Below are 7,606 nucleotides of genomic sequence, written 5' to 3' on the forward strand. Positions count from 1 at the left end.
CTTGAAATTATAATATTCCATCCAAGTGATGTAAGAACTCATAAAAGAGCTGCTTGTGTGTACGCATCTTTTTAAAGATGTCGTATCACAAGTGTTCCTGTGAGTGACACATCGCTCCGTGAGACCAATATGAGAGCTGCGTTCGCTATCTGGGCTGCACCCACACCGAAACAGCTCTCAAGGAGACAGACTGCCCTCACTGCGAGGACATGAGTCTCAGGACGCTCCGCTCTAGGGTCGCCCACGTTCTGAAGGACGATTCCCCCTCCCATGCCCTCCCAACCGTTTCCTCTGTGTTAAGTCTTGAGGGACCACATGAGGAACGGTGGGGCCGTGAGGTAGAACTGGAAGAAACCGAGGAGGATCTCGCTCCGGCGCAAGCCCCATGAGCCCCTCGATCATCCCACGCAGTGTCCTCGCCAGTGCAGTATGCACATGATGACTCGCCCCTCTATGAATGAGTGCGGTGTGGTCGTCTTTGGTGGTGTGGTCATCTTTGGCGGGTCTGATAATGATAACGTTGCTGTGTCTCTCACAGCATCGGACATGGGTCCATGGAGGATGCTGCAGCCCCTTCCCCCAGCGAGGGGGAGGAGCGCGCACTGGCCACTGACAGAGAGCTTCTTCGCATCCTCACATGGGTGGTTGAGGAGCTTGGTTTTGAGTGGTCCCCTCCAGAGGAGCCGGCAAAGTCTCGCCTAGATGAGTGGTTCCTGCAGGCCGGCCACTGCCAGAAGGCAGCGATCCGGAAAACTGTGCCATTCTTCCCGGAAGTCCACGGATGAGCTCACAAAGACCTGGCACGCACCCTATTTGTCTCGCGTCCAGATTGGAGCTGCGGTTCAACGGCATTATACCGTCCATGGTCCCATCACGAGACATGCTGCTGTTACAGACAGAGATTCACAATCTCCTCGCGAAAGACGCAATAGAGAATGTTCCAGACTGCCAAACTCACAAAGGTTTTTACAGCTGCTATTTTCTTGTTCTGAAAAAAGACGGCGGGCTTCGGCCGTTCCTAGATCTGAGATGATTGAGTTGCACGCTGGAAAAACGGCCATTCAAAATGTTAACTCAGAAACAGATCTTATCGCACATCCGCCCACGGGACTGGTTTGCGTCAATAGATCTAAAGGACATGTACTTTCATATCCGAATTGTACCTCGCCACAGGCTTTTCTTGAGATTTGCGTTTGAAGGGATGACATATAAATTCAAAGTCCTTCCCTTCGGATTGTCTCTGGCACCATGCACGTTCACGAAATGTGCCGATGCTGCGCTCGCCCCTTTGAAGGTGAATGGCATGCACACTCTAAATTACCTCGACGACTGGCTATTACTGGCCTGATCAGAGGCTCTGCTATACATGCACAAGGACACGTATATACTTCGCCATTTGAACAGCCTGGGTATCAATGTCAACTGGGCGAAAAGCAAACTTTTCCCCAGCCAACAAATCTCCTTTTTGGGGGTTCGACTTGACTCGTGACACATGAGCATGTGTACGCACCTCATGAGGGAGCTAGACCATTCACCAGTGTCTGTCTCAGTTCAAACTGGGAAAAACATTTCCACTGAGGTCTTTTCAGAAAATGCTGTGTTTTATGGCGGCAGCATCCGCTGTCATAACGTTAGATCTCATACATGTGAGACCTCTCCAGTGCTGGCTCAAACACCATGTACCGAGACACGCCTGGCGTCAGGGGCGCATGCGCGTCACCTTGACTCGCCGCTGCCTGGCTGCTCTAGCACCATGGACAGCTCCAAACATTTATGAGCAGGGTGTGATGCTGGGTCAGGTTTTCAAATGAAAAGTGGTGACCACGGATGCATCCAAGTTGGGGCACACCGTGCGATGGATGCCCGGCTTTCGGCACTTGGACAGGTGCAAAATGGCTGTGGCACATCAACTGCTTGGAAATGCTAGCCATTTTCTTAGCGATGAAAGCTTTCCATTCCGACATAGTGAATCATCACTTTCTGATTCGTTCAAACAATATGTCAGTGGTAGTGTACATAATTCACCATGGCGGCACTCGATCACTAACCATGAGCCTGGCGCAACGCCACCTCATGTGGAGTGTGCGCCATCTCCTCTCCCTGCGTGCGACGTATGTCCCAGGCCGTTTGAACTGTGGAGCAGACATGCTGTCGTGCCAGGGGCCAATGGTAGTGGACGCCTTGGCCCACAAGTGGCTGACGTCACACATATGCGTTTCTCTCGATACGTCTCCTCCACGTTATCATCAACAAAGTCCGTGAGGACAAGGAAACGGTTCTGTTGGTTGTGCCAAAATGGCCCAACCAACCATGGTTTACAGAAATGATGGAGATATTAGGCGGCCCTCCATGGGAAATACCGCTGAGGGGGATCTGCTCTCTCACGATTTGGCATCCCCAGCCAGAGCTGTGGAATCTACCCGTATGGCCCCTGAACAGAGCGCAATGAACAAGCCAGAATTGGCTCAGTCTGTAATAAACACAATTTTGCAGAATAGAGCGCTGTCTACGAGACACCTCTATGCACTAAAATGGCATATGTTTACAGATTGGTGCTCTTTACACAGCAAAGACCCAGTAAAATGCCCCATAACAGAGATCCTTACATTCCTTCAAGAGCGGTTGGACGCAGGTCTTACTCTGTCAATGCTTAAGGTTTATGTAGCGACCATCTCAGCATTTCACGCCCCAGAGGCTGGCTCCTCTATAGGCAGACACGATCTAATCATAAAGTTCCTTATGGGAGTGAGGCGCTTGAACCCCCCTCGCCCTGCTACTGTTCCAACATGGGACTTAAATCTGGTGCTGAGGGTGCTCACGAACCCCCCATTCGAACCATTGGAATCCGTTGAGTTACGTGTGCTCACTTTAAAGATGTCACTGTTGTTGGCTCTGGCCTCAATCAAACGTGTTGGTGATAGACAGGCGCTGTCAGTTGACACTTCATGTCTTGAATTCAGTCCGAGGCTTTCAAAAGCCACCATCAAACCCAAAAAAGGCTATGTGCCTAAGGTGCTTTCCACGCCCTTTAGGGCTCAGATAGTGCACCTACAAGCTTTCTCTTCTCCACAGTCTAATTCGGATGAGAAGCAGCTAGCGCATTTATTTTGCCCCGTGCGGGCATTGCACACGCATGTGGGGTGAACTTGCCAGTTTAGACTTTCAGATCAGCTCTTCGTCTGTTATGGAGGATGCACAAAAGGCATGTCCATCTCCAAACAAAGGCTCTCTCACTGGATCGTTGATGCGATCACCCTCGCTTATGAATCACAGGGTGTGAGATGCCCTATTGGCGTAAAGGCGCATTCAGCCAGAGGCATGGCCTCTTCATGGGCATGGACAAACGGTATATCCCTGCAGGATAAATGCTCTGCAAGGTTTTATAGCCTAGACGTGGTGTCCATTGCTTCATGAGTCTTTTCTGTCAAGAGAGTTTACTATTCCAACACCCGGCGGGTGACCCCGAACCCCTTATCACGGGCGGGCTACCTGTTATATTTTAATACAGTCGCCTGTGTAGGCCGCTACCCAATTTACTCCCACTAGAAGTCACAAGCACTTCCAATAAAAATAATAAAACCTCCCTCCCTACCTCTGGTACAAAGGGGTTAAATTATACTGTGTGTATTATATGACTCATACACATCCTCAGACTAAGATTAACTTCCCGTCTGGTTTTCACCATGTGGGGTTATTCATTTTCATACACACTAAAGAGATATTAAACTAAGTCATGGCCTGATGGGCCTGTGAACTTATATACATATTCTTCTAAGTGTTTTATACCCTGGTGCATCTAAGGGTATTATGTTACGTAGCGCGGCATGATGGGACTCCGTTCCCCAAAGCGTTCAGCAATGTCTCCTGAATTGAATCGATAGGGAACGTCTCCGGTTACTCTTGTAACCTCGGTTCCCTGAGATGAAGGGAACAAGACTGTAACACATCAATGGAAAGGAGGCAGCGAAAACCGGCTTGATAATATAAATAATATTTAATGATTAACTAAAACATAAGCACAAACACACACAGATGTCGGACAGCTGTCCGTAACTCTCTCTCTGTCGCACTGCCATCTCCAGTCGGCCTTTATCCCTCTCGGGCTAATCAGCCCAAATAGGGGCCAGGTGTGTGGAATCACGACCCGGCCCGGCCCTGCCACATTCCTCCCCTGTTCTCTCAGGCTGGGGAGCCCCCGGCATGACATACCGCCCCCCCCCCCCTTTTTTTTTTTTAATAATCTAATACTGTACTCATTATTGGACTTACTGTAAACGTCTCATCTGTAGTATGTGAGTCTATCCACTGGGAACTTACTACAACCTTTGGAATGTGAAAATAACATTTTGGTGAATTTTTATTTAATTTAAATATTCTAATACTGTATTCATATTATTGGACTTACTGTAAAAATCTCACTTGTAGTAGCTCAGTCTATTAACTGGCAAACTACTACAACATTTGGAATGTAAAAGTATACTTTTAATGTTTTATGTTTAACTTGCACATCAACTGTATGAGTGATTGGACACCGCCTGTTTAATAGTGAGTGGAAGTTTCAGATGGTCCCTTAAGTATGCTAAGCAATGAAAGCGCATTTTCAGTTATTATTCTGCAGCCACACCAACTGACAGTTATGAGTGCAGTGTATTATGTCTGTATATTATAGTTATATACAATTTATATTTATATACCATAACATCAAGCCAAGTGTGTGAAATCTTTGCAAATTTGCCGACGGCATAGAGTGTGGGTACGAGAAACCGAATATCCATAAAATATCAAACCTAAATCTAACTTTACTGTGCTCGGGGAGTTTAGGTGTGAGGGACTTGATCACCATGGAAATTATGCTAAAGGGAGTTCATGAATGCTTGTCTCTCAAAAGCTTGACCAGTGAATTTAAAATCAGCATTTACACATAGCCTTCACATTTGTCCGATAATAAAAGGCTCACAAAACTGTGTGTAATGAGGAAGTAAGCGCAAGTTTCGCGCACGAGACATTAAGGACATGCTTATTAATATTATACCCTTACCCAAACCCCTTATCTAAACCTAACCGATCAGTAGAGTGTATAGGAAGCTTTTGTGTGTGACAGAAGCAATTGTTGCATATTAGATGGAAATGATGTCCAGTGACGTCATTGGCTGTAGTGAAAGTTGTACGAATTTATATGAATTAGCCAAATTTAGAAAAGTCGTATGAATCCTAACGATTTCACCGTGAGAGTGTGTAGATCTTGTAACTGAACAACACTCCCCAATCTCATTTACTCACTCTGAGGCCTAAGGTAACTGTTTTCATTAATTAATAAGCAAAGTGTGTGCAGTTACCCACTGGCCTCATTCTTGTGTTTTTGTGGAAGCTTTTGGGCGCATCTGTATGAGGATGTCTCTTCTCTCGTATTTGTTCAGGTTATTAAAGTGACCTTCCCCCATTTTCATGGTAGCAGGATATTTACTTTGTTTCCTCAAATTTGTGATTGTGTGAGAACCTGATGCCAATTTCTTTCAGATAGTCAGCGATTAATAAAAGATTTTGGTATTTTGCTACATTTAGTTACTCAGTGAACAGAGCTACAGTGTTCCCACAAAAGGATTTTTTATACTGTACATACTGTATGTTTAATTGACCACCAGGCAGACATCCCTTTAGGTGCTCATAATTAAATGTAATTAATTGATTGTGTTCAATTTTTTTATTAAATCGTTTTTAGGACTCCACCATCCCCATGTAAATACAGTGTCAAGCAAAAGTATGTGGTCATAAAATGTGATCTAAGTATATAAGTCACAAGTATAGACAAACAGTGTGCTTTAGCTGTGGATTAGACCTGCACAATAGACTTACCACAGTATCATAATTTTCACACCGGTGCGGTGTTCACATTCAAACCTACTAACACCGGTATTACCGCTGGTTGGACGCTAAGTGGTACTATGGGGTAATTTCCGTTAAGCAGCAGCCTACGCAATAACGCAAGGCAGCTTGATTTCAAACTTTTAACTTTATTTTTTATTTATTTTAACTAAAAATTCAAATGAAACTGAAAAAAAAATGAAGTGCAATTCACATGTGTGTTGTTCAACTTTTTGAAAGATAGCTTTTCTACAGTTGTGAAGGGCAGCATCTCTTTGGCAACGAATCAACTTCATCAGTGCATCCGGGCTACCGGTCGGATATTTAGTTGTCCGGGCAAATACATCACTTATTGTGGGTTGTTGTGGGTTTAATGTTGGTGTTTTATTACCTTTCATCCCAGGACCCAGTTTAGCTGCTTCGGAAGGGTAATGACTTTGAATGTGTGTGAATAAATTTGTTTTGTTCCCTCTAGGTCTGGGCGATATGCAAGAAATATGTTCACAATATTTTTATAAAATATATATATCAAGTAGGATTGCGTGGTTTACCGGTAATAACGAAGTATCGCGATACCAAAAAAAAAATGTAAACGATATCATCTTGTTGCTAATTTTGGTACCATATTACAGTATGCTGTCATCAGCAAAATGCTATGAGAAGTGAAAAATCTGAGATGAAATCAATGACAAATTGAAAATAAAATTAAAACTTCTGGATAAGGCCAAATGTCAGATGTAATTTAATTAAATAATATACAGTCACATGCGCGACACGCTACAGAATGAACAAGAGGTGCCACTCTGCTCTGTCATATGATACACACAGGGCTGCACGCATGCGCACACACTCCACAAACGCAACACGCTGCTGGTGTTTAATTTTCATGCAGTGTGGTTTTTAGACTATAAACGGCTAACACTTAAATGAACACCTCCAGTGCAGCTTGGTGATTTCAGCTGAAGAGTTTCGATGAGAGTATCCCAGCATTAATGGGAAGCGTAATATAACTAACCCGTCAGTAACAGGAAAAACTGAAAGGTCTGTCAAAATAAAAGTCCCGCTTAACTGGATGCGTGAAATTGAAGACAGAAAACTACTGTATAAAAATGTAATATTCAAGAAGTAGCAATAATACTATAATAACAATTATATAATATTAAATGGTTGTTTTATTATTATTATTATTATTATTATTATCTGTACGCAATTTCACAAATGCAAGTGTTTTATCAGCATGTTGTGATTCAGCCATAGCAGCCTTGTACCACAGGTAATCAGATTTATTTTTAATTAATGTTTTCATTAATACTGTGAAGCACTGTTGTGCAGCATTTTATTTTACCAGACCATCATAAACCAACCTGAACCAACAATAGACCAGCATAAACCTATCACCAGCATAAATAAATCTGGATCAACACTATACCACCAAAATCAGACAGAACCAGCACCAGACCAACATAAACCAGTCTGAAGAAGCACCAGACCATCCTGAACCAGTTATCAGAAACTAGACCAGCATAAATAAATCTGGATCAGCACTATACCAGAATAAATCAGCCTGGACCAGTACTAGACTATCATAAACCATTCTGGATTAGCACCAAGCCAGCATAAACCAATCTTGATGAGCACCGTACCAGCATAAATTGGCCTGGACCATCACTAGACCACTGTAAAAAAAAATCTGGAACAGCATTATACAATCATGAACCAGAATGGATTAGCACCAGACCATCAT

The sequence above is a fragment of the Myxocyprinus asiaticus genome, chromosome 7 (genome assembly GCF_019703515.2).
Source record: "Myxocyprinus asiaticus isolate MX2 ecotype Aquarium Trade chromosome 7, UBuf_Myxa_2, whole genome shotgun sequence".
In the NCBI taxonomy this organism is placed as follows: Eukaryota; Metazoa; Chordata; class Actinopteri; order Cypriniformes; family Catostomidae; genus Myxocyprinus; species Myxocyprinus asiaticus.